General features: G+C 40.2%; 1 pseudogene; it reads left to right on the plus strand.

The window, feature by feature from the left end:
• LOC139900928 (probable LRR receptor-like serine/threonine-protein kinase At1g53440) overlaps positions 1-14,335 on the plus strand; it is a 137,559-nt pseudogene that overhangs the window by 74,975 nt on the left and 48,249 nt on the right.

Consider the following 14,335-nt stretch of genomic DNA (forward strand, 5'->3'; position numbering starts at 1 on the left):
CCCTAGTTTTCCTGCCCAGTATTCGTAAGAACTACCCTCGGCCGATCGTCTTTGACCATCGACCGTTCGTCCCGACCCTCGATCGTTCGTCAGATACAATCGACCGATCGTCTCATATAACCGTTTGTCTTTACCATCGGCCGTTCGTCTCTTGACCATCGACCGATCGTCCACTACCATCGACCGATAGTAGCTTCCATCGACCAAATGTCTTAATTCTGAGATTCAATTCCAAAGTTAACACCATCGGCCGTTAGTCATAGACCTCCGACCGATTGTCATAGACCTCCGACCGATTGTCTTGTCCTTCGGCCGATCCTATTTTGAGACAGAATCTTATAACTACATTAATTTAATACTCAATCTGTTATGCCTCGTACAAAACCACCGTGTACGAATCATCAACAACAGGATCATTACAAGGTTAAGTACTATATGCGTATTCAAAAAGAGTTTGCATTCATTAATAAAGTGATGTCTAAACCAACATCGAATGTTTTACAATTCAAAGGCATGCTTCACTAAGTAGAAGCAAATAACAAGTGTATGTGATCACAACGGTCGTTACAAGTCATAGTTCAAAAGTACTAATGTTTGAATGCAAAATAAAGTAGTTCATGCGATGACAACTCTAAGCAGCGGGTGTCTACAGCACGACTAGTACACAGCGGAAGCTAACCTCAAGCACCTGAGAAAAACATGCTTTAAAACGTCAACACAAAGGTTGGTGAGCTATAGTTTAAGTATAATAGTAAGTAAGGTAGGCCACGAGATTTCGGTGCTACAAAGAGCGTTTCAAAACAGTATGATAAAGTATATGTTTAACCGTGGGCACTATGTAACAAACTTAACGTTTATACCCCCTGAAAGTACACTTGGCAAGTGCGTATGTTTACGAAGTATTAAACACTCGTTAAATGCTAGCGCGACTAGCCCGAGTGGGGATGTCAAACCCTATGGATCCATATCTAAGATTCGCGTTCACGGTTCAAAAACCAATGATTAAACGTTACCGAACTAAAGGGAATGTTTATGCCGTTGTATAACCCACACATATATAGGTTTAAGTACTCGTGCCTAGTATGTAAAACATAAAATCCACATGTATTCTCAGTTCCCAAAATAAGTTAAAGTAAAAAGGGAATGCTATAACTCACAATGATAAAGTAGCGGTAAATGTCGAGTCGGGAAAAGTGTGCAAGTAATCGGTCCGAAGGTCCTCAACCTAAGTCAAATAGTACTAAGTCAGTAAATCGTCCGAAAAGATTTAAAAGTATGTAAATAAGGTCTTAAGGGTCATCATCATTCATCTTTTAACAAAAGGTGTAAAGTAGGTTTCGTTCATGAAAGTAGTTTAAAACAAAAGCTGACTTCGATCAGTCACCACGGCCTCTACCCTTACTGAAATAAGGTGAGACCAGTGGAAATGGCTCCGTATATGAGTCCTTTAAGTGTGGTAAAATTTATAGAAGCAAACTCGTCTTCGTTTGACCGTGACGACGGTCTAAGTGCGAGTAGATCAGGAATTTCTGCACAACGTTAAAGGACATAGTGACGATCGGAGGGCCATAAATCCTAAACCGTAACTCGGATTAAGACGAGTCCTATATGAAAAGTTATCTACTCGAACAGAGCTATTTGAAAATAATAATCACAACAGCCCAGGTCTACTGGTATGATACAGAAACAGCAGAACAGTAGGCTGTAAACAGAAACAGAAAGATAAATGGGTTCCGGTGGGTTTTGGTGCTTGATGTTCATCATGGTTCTCATCCTTGATGCATATAGCTTCAAGTGTACAACACATTTATGTGTTTACATCATCTTTACCATAGTTTGACCATCATAACCCAAGTGCAAGTCTAAGATATGAAGCACAACTCACTTAAGTGTTGCAAGTGTTTTGATGAACCAAAGTTTCATCAAAGTCTTAGATTTAGCACATACATGAAATGTAAAAGTAATACTAACTAAGTTTTGACAATTATGACACAAGTGTGAGTTAAAGACATGTAGATCAACTCACTTAAGAGTTGTATGAAGTTGATGAACCAAAGTTACATCAAGGTCTTAGATCTAACACTTACATGAACTTTAAAAGTAAAAACAAGTTACAAACTTGAAGTAAACTTATGAAATCAAGATCTTGAGTTGTAGAACATAGTTCTTAGTTTGATCTTGAAGATCCAAGACTCAAAAGTCTAGATCTACCATAAGTGTACCAAGTTATAATTAAAAAGTTTCATTTACATGTTCTTGAACTAGTAAAGTTAACTTTTAGTTCAAGAGAAATGAGATCAAGACTAACTTGTAGTACTTGACCATTAAAACTAACAAACATGAAATTAAAGTGTAAGTAAATAAAATAACAAACTAATTTAAACAAGTTAATGAGTTCATGGGTTGCATACTTTAAAGATTCAAGCCTAAGCTTGATCTTTAAGGAAAGTAAACTTTGAAGTTTATTTCATGAATCACAAGTATGCTTTCAACACATGAACTTTGATCTTTTGAAACAATAAATGTAGAATCCTAAACTAGTAAGTTTATGTTCTTGTGTTCTTGAAAAATACAAGATATTATGGAGAATCAAACTAAAGAGTTTGATTCTTAAACATGTAAGTAAGTAACAAGTTTGATTCTTAAACATGTAAGTAAGTAATAACAAGAACAAGTAATAAAATAACAACAACATCTAACAAGTATCAAGTAATTATACAATATTAAAGAACAAAGATGATGATGATTAAGAGTGCTTTTGGTTTTGGTTTTAGCAAGGAAGGGAGAAAGAAACATAGCTCAAGTTACTTACAAAAACTAGAGAGAAAATAGAGAAACTTGAAAGTGTTTTTGTGTGTGTGTTTTTGAGAAATGAGTGAGCAAGTGAACAAGTGAGTAAAAAAAAGATTTTTGAATCCCTTTAGACAAGGGGTGCTGACGGTTTAGGATGGGAACAAGGGAAGGAGATTACACTCTAGTCACTTACATGTAAAGCTTTACAAAAGTTGGATATTAGATGTATGTGCATGGGGATTAAGAGTTAACAAGATTCCAAGTATTCTAACTAACTTGTTCACATTTAATTTGGTACTTACACATGAAAGAGTGGGCTAACTAAGTCCATTTAAAAGGTAGGGTGGGCTTGGAAGCCCAATATCATGAGTCCATTTACTTTAAACAAGCCCAAGTTCTATTAATTAACAATTAAATCCAATTAAGGCCCAAGTAATTAACTAATAACTTTAGTTAATTAAAATGATTAATAAAATAAATCATGAATGCAAATAATATCTAAAAATATTATTCGTGAAAGTTCCGTGTGTCACAAAGACGTTTCGGGCAATTAAAGTCAAGTTCGGGCAATCATGGCAACATGTAAATGTAATAACATACATTCGTTTTATCACACGTATTAATAATAACAATTATTAATAAATAAACATTTGAAAATCCAGGGTCGTTACATTACCCACCTGTTAAAGAAAATTTCGTCCCGAAATTTAAGCTGAGGTAGATGGAGGAGTCGGGAAAAGGTGAGGATACTTCCGCATCATTTGATCCTCTCGCTCCCAAGTAAACTCAGGTCCTCGTTTGGCATTCCATCGTACTCGTACAATCGGAATCTTGTTGCGTTTCAAAGTTTTGATCTCACGATCCATAATTTCAACAGGTTCCTCCACAAAGTGGAGTTTGTCGTCATTCGTAAGTTCCTCAAGTGGTATGATAAGTTCAGGTGCAGCAAGACACTTCTTCAAGTTTGACACATGGAAGGTAGGATGAACTGAGCTCAATTGTGCTGGTAGATCCAATCGGTAAGCAACGGGTCCAACACGTTCCAAGATCTCAAAAGGACCAATGTATCGTGGGTTTAACTTTCCACGTTTTCCAAAACGGATCACACCTTTCCAAGGTGAAACCTTCAACATTACACGATCACCAACGTTGAATTCAAAGTCTTTACGTTTAAGATCAGCATAACTCTTTTGACGATCGCGGGCAGTCTTAAGTCTAGCTTGAATCTGAGCAATCTTCTCCGTTGTTTCATGGACTACCTCGGGTCCGGTGATTTGCTTTTCGCCTACTTCGGCCCAACAAATAGGAGATCGGCACTTACGGCCATACAATGCTTCAAAAGGCGCGGCATTAATGCTCGAGTGATAACTGTTGTTGTACGAGAATTCGGCTAGTGGCAAATGCCTTTCCCAGGCCTTTCCAAAATCAATGACACATGCACGCAACATGTCTTCCAACGTCTGAATCCTTCATTCACTTTGCCCGTCAGTCTGAGGATGATAAGCAGTACTCATGTCAAGACGAGTTCCCATGGCTTCTTGCAAAGAACGCCAAAATCTAGAAGCAAAACGGGGATCGCGATCGGAGATGATCGATAAAGGTACACCGTGACGAGATACAACCTCTTTGATGTATAGTTGAGCAAGCCTCTCCATTGTATTCGTTTCTTTCATTGCTAGAAAGTGTGCAGATTTGGTAAGGTGGTCAATAATAACCCAAATAGTATCGTATCCGCCCACCGTCTTTGGTAGCTTGGTGATGAAATCCATTGTTATCCTTTCCCACTTCCATTGTGGGATCTCCGGCTGTTGAAGTAACCCAGAAGGTCTCTGATGCTCGGCCTTAACTTTCGAACAAGTCAAACACTTCCCAACATAAGTTGCAACGTCCTTCTTAAGATTCAGCCACCAATACTATTCTTTAAGGTCGTGGTACATTTTGCCCGCTCCAGGATGAATCGAATATCTCGATTTATGTGCTTCATCAAGTATGAGGTTCCGTAGATCCCCATAAAGAGGTACCCAAATTCTTCCGGCATAACATCGGAGTCCAGACTCCCTAACCTCGAATCGAGAGACAAGTATGTTCAAATGTTCATGAGATATATTCCCCTCCTTGAGAGCCTCATCTTAGGCTACTCTGATCTGGTTGTTGAGGTTCAAATAGATGGTGATGTTCAGAGCCCTAACACGAAGAGGTGTCGTCCTCTCCTTTCGGCTTAAAGCGTCAGCTACAATATTGGCCTTGCCAGGGTGATAACGGAGTTCACAATCGTAGTCGTTGAGCGTCTCGATCCATCGACTCTTTCTCATATTCAGTTGCTTATGATCGAAGATGTGCTGGAGACTCTTGTGATCGGTGAAAATAGTGTTCTTAGTTCCATACAAATAGTGTCTCCACAATTTGAGCGCAAAGACAACGGCTCCAAGTTTAAGATCGTGAGTAGTGTAGTTCCGCTCGTGAATCTTCAATTGGCGGGAGGCATAGGCAATAACCTTTGATCGTTGCATCAGTACACAACCAAAACCACTCTTTGAAGCATCGCAAAACATGGTGTTCGAGGAGACCAAGGGTTCGAGTCTCGGGGGGGGGGGGGGGGGGGGGGGGGATTTTCGTGAATTAACTCTAACCACTAACATTGCCTTTCAAAAAAAAAAACAAAATTTTCACTGCCTTCGGGAAGCGATAGGATAGGTGCGGTGGTTAACTTCTTCTTCAAAGTTTGAAATGCTGATTTGTGTGCGGGTTCCCAAATGAACTTCTTGCCCTTGTGAGTCTGCGCAGTCAAAGGACGCGCAATCAGAGAAAATCCTTCAATGAATCTTCGGTAATAACCGGCGAGACCTAGGAATTGGTGAATATGAGTTGGAGTAGTGGGGGTCTCCCACTTGCTGATGGCTTCAATCTTGGCGGGATCAACTTTGATACCCTGGTCGTTCACAACATGACCCAGAAATTGTACTTCCTTCAACCAAAATTCACACTTGGAGAATTTGGCGTAAAGTTGCTCTTGTCTCAAGAGTTCAAGTACTAGTCGGAGGTGTTGCTCATGTTCTTCTTCGCTCTTAGAGTAGATGAGGATATCATCTATGAAGACAATAACAAACTTATCCAAGTACGGCTTGCAGACACGATTCATGAGGTCCATGAACACGGCAGGTGCATTTGTCAACCCGAATGGCATCACGAGAAACTCATAATGACCGTAACGGGTCCGGAATGCAGTTTTCATCACGTCACTTTCCTTCACCCTCAGCTAGTGATATCCGGATCGCAAATCGATCTTTGAGTAAACGCTCGATCCTTGCAGTTGATCAAAAAGATCGTCAATTCGTGGAAGAGGATACCGATTCTTGATAGTCAATTTGTTGAGTTCACGGTAGTCGATACACATACGGAAGGATCCATCCTTCTTCTTCAAAAACAGAACAGGTGCGCCCCAAGGCGAGAAACTTGGTTGGATAAATCCACGGTCAAGTAGTTCTTGTAGTTGGCTTTGTAATTCTTGCATCTCGGAAGGTGCGAGTCTATAAGGTGCGCGAGCTACAGGTGCAGCTCCTGGCACTAAATCAATCTGAAACTCTACTGCTCTCTGTGGCGGTAATCCAGGCAGTTCCACTGGGAAGACATCGGAAAATTCGTTCACAATTCGAACGTTGTTCACGCTCTTCACCTCAGTTTCTACCACTTTCACATGTGCTAGGACAGCAAAACGTCCCTTCTTCATAATCTTTTGCGCTTTCACGCAACTAATGAGGTTCAACTTCGAGGTACATCTCTCTCCATAGATAACTAGTGGTTCGCCATCTCCTTGTGGTATGCGAAGTGCTTTATCTCCACAGATAATATCGGCCTTTATCTTGCTCAACCAATCCATACCGACGATCACGTCAAAACTTCCCAGTTTGATTGGTATCAAATCAATTTCGAAATCTGAACCAGCTATGTTGATAATAGCTCCTCGACTAATGTGGTCAACTTTTTCAAGTTTACCATTGGCGACCTCAACAAGAATACTCTCTTTTAACGGGACTAAAGACCAATTAATCTTATCACAGAAATGTCTACATACATAACTTCTATTTGCACCAGTATCAAACAAGACAGAAGCTAAAAGATTGTTGATTTTGAATATACCTGTCACCAAGTCGGGGTTTTCGCGTGCGTCCCTTGCATTAACATTGAAAGCTCTAGCGCGGGGTGGTCCGCCGTCTTTTCGCTTGTTTGGGCACGCATTTCTGAAATGGCCCGTCTGCCCGCATTCGTAACCCTTCTTTGGTCCGTTGGTATTCGGCTTCCCGTTCAAAGTGGTGACCTTGCAGTCTTTTCCAACATGCCCAGACTGTTGGCACTTCTCACAGACAACATTGCAATACCCAGTGTGGTGTTTGTAACACCTCTTGCATTGAGGTAGGGTTCCCTTGTAGTTCGGGTTGGAGTTGGTGTTGTTGTTGGGGTTGGGGTTTCCATCGTTGTTGTTTCCTCTAAAACCCTAATGTCATTTCGCCGGGTTCTGATCATAGTTTCTTCCCATGTTGTTGTTGTTGTTGTGGTTATCCCATTTGCGTTTCTCACTAGTACCCGCTTCAGACTTAGTTTTCTTCGATTCATCAATGGTTATTTGATTCATTAAAGTATGCGCCATGCACATCTCTTCGGGAACATTTGGGGGTTTGGATGAGGTGACGTTTCCCTTAATGCTCTTAGGGAGTCCCCAGAAGTACCTTTCCATTCGTTTGAATTCTGGGGTGACCATTGTCGGACACATCAGGGCTAGTTCCAAAAATCTCCTGTTGTAACTATCAAGGTCGTTCCCAACGGCCTTTAACTGCATGAATTCCATCTCCATCTTTTGTATTTCGGTTCTCGGACAATACTCCTCAATCATGGCACACTTAAATGCTTCTCATGGCGTAGCATACGCCTCATTAATGCCTTGTGCCTGTGCCATTGTGTTCCACCATGTGAGCGAGCCGTCAGATAGCGTGCAAGAAGCAAATTTGGTTTTGCTGTCCTCCGAACAGTTGCTAACTCGGAATACTGATTCAAGTTTCTCTAACCATCTGGTGAGACCAACCGGTCCCTCGGTTCCACTGAAGTTATGTGGTTTGCAGCTTTGGAATTCCTTGTAAGTACACCCATTTCGAACGGGTGGGATAACCGGTGGTGGTGGCGGTGGAGCTTGGAGGTTTCTTTCTGCTAGGGCTGCGGCTACACGTTCTTGGATCATCTCTTCAATTTGAGCAGCAGTAGGTGTGGATCGACCGTTAGCCATGGTGTACTATACAAACATTTTGACTCAAGTCAAAATCCAGCATTCAATATATAATAATATAGTATATAACAACCAACATGTAATCAGCACAACACATGTTAATTAAGTAACGCAAGTTGATACAAGTACCGCAAAACACCATACAGTAACGTAAATAGAACACTTGTGCAAAAAGTAACATCACAAAGTTTCCATTCATTAATAATAAGTTTCATACATCATGATAGATTCGTACAATACATAAGTGAAATATGAAACTACAACTAGATTACATCATGAAATCTAATACAAAAGGTCCTACGGTGAAGGTGGGTGTAGGATGTCTAAAACCTGAGCCAACTGCTCCTCGAGCTCAGTAACCCGAGCTCGGAGGATTCCCACCTCCCTTGTCAATTCCTCGACAGTGGGAGATGGTGGGGCAGGTGGTGCGGGTGGTGCGGGTGGTGCAGGTGGGGTCGGTGGAGCGGATGGTGCTGGTGGAGCGGGTGGTGCAGACCGCACGAAACGGGGTGCAGACGTTCCGGCTCCAGAAATAGTCAGTACGTAACGGGGTGCCTTACGTATGAGTGGGTCGGCAGGGTACGGCACAAGCCGCTTACGGGCAGTAACCCTCCGACGCCGACCAAAAGCGTCAGTGAAAGCACGACCTCCATTCACCCCTGGAATGACGGTGCCATCAGGACGGTACCGCTTCTTCGGCGGGGTGGAGGGTGCCTGTATAGGTACGTCATCAAGGTTCTCTTCGTCGGAGTCACTGGAGTCATCTGTAGGGGAGTCATCAGATGAAGGGTCATCAGAATCATGTGGTGGTGACACGGGTGGCTGAACTGGTCGTCCATGAGCGGCCATCATCTGTCTGTATCTGAATGGCGGAATCGGCACTAAACGTCCATCTGGAGCGCGTCGGCACGGCATGCGCATATGGTTACGGAATGGCCTTTCCCCGAACTCCGCGGGGATCACAACACCACCGACGCGGGGCTGTGACTCCGAGGATCCGGGAGCAGACGGAGCTGGAATCTCCGCAGGGTCCACGTGTCCATCGATAGTAGCCACTGGTGCAGGCGGCTGGCTGCTAGTCCCGGAAGATGAAGCGCCGGGGTCACTCGTGCGTATCGAGATCGGTGTGTCGGCAGCAGCAGCAGGTGGGGTGGCTGAAGAGTCTAAACTGCCCAAAACGATAGCAGGTGGTACATCCGACATCTGAACAAGGAAAAATAAATTTTCCATGTCAGTAAGTCATAAAGCAAGCACGTATTAGGCCAACAGTTTAAATCACGTGTAACAATAAGTAGCATGGCAATAACAGCAAATCGTACGAAGGTAGCATGCAATCGAAAGCATGTAATAGCATGCAGTAGTGAAATCATGTAGTAGCATACGGCATATAGCAGTAACAGTAAGCATCAGCATGCAGTAAGTTCAGCGAAAACACGTAAACTAGCAAGTTATAGATTAGTCCTATTAGTGAATCCTACTCGGGTCGGTCTTACACTCACTAATGCAACCTAATTCCCTATAACCAACGCTCTGATACCAAATGTTATGCCCCGTACAAAACCATCGTGTATGAATCATCAACAACAGGATCATTACAAGGTTATGTACTATATGCGTATTCAAAAAGAGTTTGCATTCATTAATAAAGTGATGTCTAAACCAACATCGAATGTTTTACAATCCAAAGGCATGCTTCACTAAGTAGAAGCAAATAATAAGTGTATGTGACCACAACGGTCGTTACAAGTCATAGTTCAAAAGTACTAATGTTTGAATGCAAAATAAAGTAGTTCATGCGATGACAACTCTAAGCAGCGGGTGTCTACAGCACGACTAGTACACAGCGGAAGCTAACCTCAAGCACCTGAGAAAAACATGCTTTAAAACATCAACACAAAGCTTGGTGAGCTATAGTTTAAGTATAACAGTAAGTAAGGTAGGCCACGAGATTTCAGTGCTACAAAGAGCGTTTCAAAACAGTATGATAAAGTATATGTTTAACCGTGGGCACTTGGTAACTAACTTAACGTTTATACCCCCTGAAAGTATACTTGGCAAGTGCGTATGTTTACGAAGTATTAAACACTCGTTAAATACTAGACCGAGTGGGGATGTCAAACCCTATGGATCCATATCTAAGATTCGCGTTCACGGTTCAAAAACCAATGATTAAACGTTACCGAGCTAAAGGGAATGTTTATGCCGTTGTATAACCCACACATATATAAGTTTAAGTACTCGTGCCTAGTATGTAAAACATAAAAACCGCATGTATTCTCAGTTCCCAAAATAAGTTAAAGTAAAAAGGGAATGCTATAACTCACAATGATAAAGTAGCGGTAAATGTCGAGTCGGGAAAAGTGTGCAAGTAATCGGTCCGAAGGTCCTCAACCTAAGTCAAATAGTACTAAGTCAGTAAATTGTCCGAAAAGGTTTAAAAGTATGTAAATAAGGTCTTAAGGGTCATCATCATTCATCTTTTAACAAAAGGTGTAAAGTAGGTTTCGTTCATGAAAGTAGTTTAAAACAAAAGCTGACTTCGATCAGTCACCACGGCCTCTACCCTTACTGAAATAAGGTGAGACCAGTGGCCATGGCTCCGTATATGAGTCCTTTAAGTGTGGTAAATTTACAGAAGTAAACTCGTCTTCGTTTGACCGTGACGACGGTCTAAGTGCGAGTAGATCAGGAATTTCTGCACAACGTTAAAGGACATAGTGACGATCGGAGGGCCATATATCCTAAACCGTAACTCGGATTAAGACGAGTCCTATATGAAAAGTTATCTACTCGAACAGAGATATTTTAAAATCATAATCACAACATCCCAGGTCTACTGGTCTGTTACAGAAACAGCAGAACAGTAGGCTGTAAACAGAAACAGAAAGATAAATGGGTTCCAGTGGGTTTTGGTGCTTGATGTTCATCGTGGTTCTCATCCTTGATGCATATTGCTTCAAGTGTATAACTCATTGATGTGTTTACATCATCTTTACCATGGTTTGACCATCATAACCCAAGTGCAAGTCTAAGACATGAAGCACAACTCACTTAAGTGTTGCAAGTGTTTTGATGAACCAAAGTTTCATCAAAGTCTTAGATTTAGCACATACATGAAATGTAAAAGTAATACTAACTAAGTTTTGACAATTATGACACAAGTGTGAGTCTAAGACATGTAGATCAACTCACTTAAGAGTTGTATGAAGTTGATGAACCAAAGTTACATCAAGGTCTTAGATCTAACACTTACATGAACTTTAAAAGTAAAAACAAGTTACAAACTTGAAGTAAACTTATGAAATCAAGATCTTGAGTTGTAGAACATAGTTCTTAGTTTGATCTTGAAGATCCAAGACTCAAAAGTCTAGATCTACCATAAGTGTACCAAGTTATAATTAAAAAGTTTCATTTACATGTTCTTGAACTAGTAAAGTTAACTTTTAGTTCAAGAGAAATGAGATCAAGACTAACTTGTAGTACTTGACCATTTAAACTAACAAACATGAAATTAAAGTGCAAGTAAATAAAATAACAAACTAATTTAAACAAGTTAATGAGTTCATGGGTTGCATACTTTAAAGATTCAAGCCTAAGCTTGATCTTTAAGGAAAGTAAACTTTGAAGTTAATTTCATGAATCACAAGTATGCTTTCAACACATGAACTTTGATCTTTTGAAACAATAAATGTAGAATCATAAACTAGTAAGTTTATGTTCTTGTGTTCTTGTAAAATACAAGATATTATGGAGAATCAAACTAAAGAGTTTGATTCTTAAACATGTAAGTAAGTAATAACAAGAACAAGTAATAAAGTAACAACAACATCTAACAAGTATCAAGTAATTATACAATATTAAATAACAAAGATGATGATGATTAAGAGTGCTTTTGGTTTCGGTTTTAGCAAGGAAGGGAGAAAGAAACATAGATCAAGTTACTTACAAAAATTAGAGAGAAAAGAGAGAAACTTGAAAGTGTTTTTGTTTGTGTGTTTTTGAGAAATGAGTGAGCAAGTGAACAAGTGAGTAAAAAAAGATTTTTGAATCCCTTTTGACAAGGGGTGCCGACAATTTAGGATGGGAACAAGGGAAGGAGATTACACTCTAGTCACTTACATGTAAAGCTTTACAAAAGTTGGATATTAGATGTATGTGCATGGGGATTAAGAGTTAACAAGATTCCAAGTATTCTAACTAACTAGTTCACATTTAATTTGGTACTTACACATGAAAGAGTGGGCTAACTAAGTCCATTTAAAAGGTAGGGTGGGCTTGGAAGCCCAATATCATGAGTCCATTTACTTTAAACAAGCCCAAGTTCCATTAATTAACAATTACATCCAATTAAGGCCCAAGTAATTAACTAATAATTTTAGTTAATTAAAATGATTAACAAAATCAATCATGAATGCAAATAATATCTAAAAATATTATTAGTGAAAGTTTCGTGTGTCACAAAGACGTTTCGAGCAATTAAAGTCAAGTTCGGGCAATCATGGCAACATGTAAATGTAATAACATACATTCGTTTTATCACACGTATTAATAATAACAATTATTAATAAATAAACATTGGAAAATCCAGGGTCTTTACACAATCAGTTAAAATGTCTGACACAAACGAACATGTGACAAATGAATACAGTGCGTTAGTAATTGCACCTGGACTACAAAAACTATTACTTAATGAAAGTGAATCTGGTTCATCAAATAAAGTACCTAGACTTGACAATCTTAAAGACTTCTTGGACTGGAAAGTTAGGTTTGTTATTTACTTAAACGGTGTTAATTCTAGACTTTGAGAATGTATTGAGAATCCGTATGTATGGCCATGCGGGGCAGAGGGGGAACCCAAAGAAACTACACTGTTTAGTCCTGTAGAACGTGAAGAGTACAATGTTGAGTGTAGATGTTATGCTCAACTAACCCAAGCTTTGTCAAAGGAGATTTTTTAACAATTTAAGAACAGAAACAAAACCTCGTATACTATCTGGTTGGCTCTTCAATCTGCTACAGAGGGTACAGCTACTTATCGTGCGACTAAAGGTAAGGTTTTGAAGGATGAATGGAGGGTGTTTGCAGCTCTTCCATCAGAATCTCTAGGACAAACTTTGGAGAGATATCGGTTATTGGTTGCTGAGATGGCAGACTATGGGATTGAGGTGCCTGATGATAAGGCAGTCAAGGTGTTGAAAGATGGTCTTCCAGAAAAGTGGGATTATGAGATAGAAAAGATTCAGAACAGGTACAGTTCATCAGGTAGTACGTTAACACTGACAGCTTTTACATCGAAGTTGATGGAGAAGGACATTCAAGTTGAAGCAAAGAGAAAGAGACTTGGTTCTGTAGCTGCTACTGCATCCACTATTAGGACATCTTCTGGTACTCATGCTCCACTACAGACAGCATACATAACAGCCAATGCTTCACAAATGTCTGCACCATCGTCTCAGTCCGGCTACTTTAATGCTAAATTACAAGCTCAGAATTCTACAATTAAGATGATTGAAGCTTCTCCGATTCAACAGACTCAGACTCAGACTCCTGTGTTTCAAACTGAGAATATCAAGAAGAGATCTATCGAATCTATTCAGGAAGATATGGATTTGGCAGCTATCGTTGTTAACTCATACAACGATATGATTAGTGGACAAGTGCTTAATAGTCATCTTAAAAACGAAGACTATGATCAGTTTGATGAGGATGAGCTTGAGAGGATGGATATAATCTATTGTATGGGTAGCATTGTGAGACGTGCGAGAAAGTACTTGAAGAGAACAGGACAAAGGTCGTTGAGTTTAAATCGTGATTCGAAGTTTGGTTTTGATATGTCAAAGGTTAGGTGCTACAATTGTGATGAATATGGTCACTTTAAGAAAACTTGCACGAGACCACCCAAGCCCAGTTTTCATGATCCTTTTCACAATACAACCATCTCAGTTACTCCACAACATGTAATTGTAGAGAAAGAATCTTCGGGTTCTGTTCAATCTAAGGCTTTGACTACAACGTATGCTGACAAAGTATGTGACTGGTCCATCTTGGTAGATACACAGAAAGCTAACGTTGTGTTTGTAGGTAAAAGTGAAGCTGAAATTGAATAAGAGAGAATTGTTCGGAAAAATGCAGGTTGTACTGGTAAGGATAATCCGAATTGCACCTGCTATGTGTGCAAATGTGATGCAAGGTTGAAGAGAGCAGAAGAGCTTATGAAATTCTGCTTCAGGAAGAGGATTAAAGATCAGTTGTACGATAAGTTTCACA

Source organism: Rutidosis leptorrhynchoides, chromosome 3 (assembly GCF_046630445.1).
Source record: "Rutidosis leptorrhynchoides isolate AG116_Rl617_1_P2 chromosome 3, CSIRO_AGI_Rlap_v1, whole genome shotgun sequence".
Classification (NCBI taxonomy): Eukaryota; Viridiplantae; Streptophyta; class Magnoliopsida; order Asterales; family Asteraceae; genus Rutidosis; species Rutidosis leptorrhynchoides.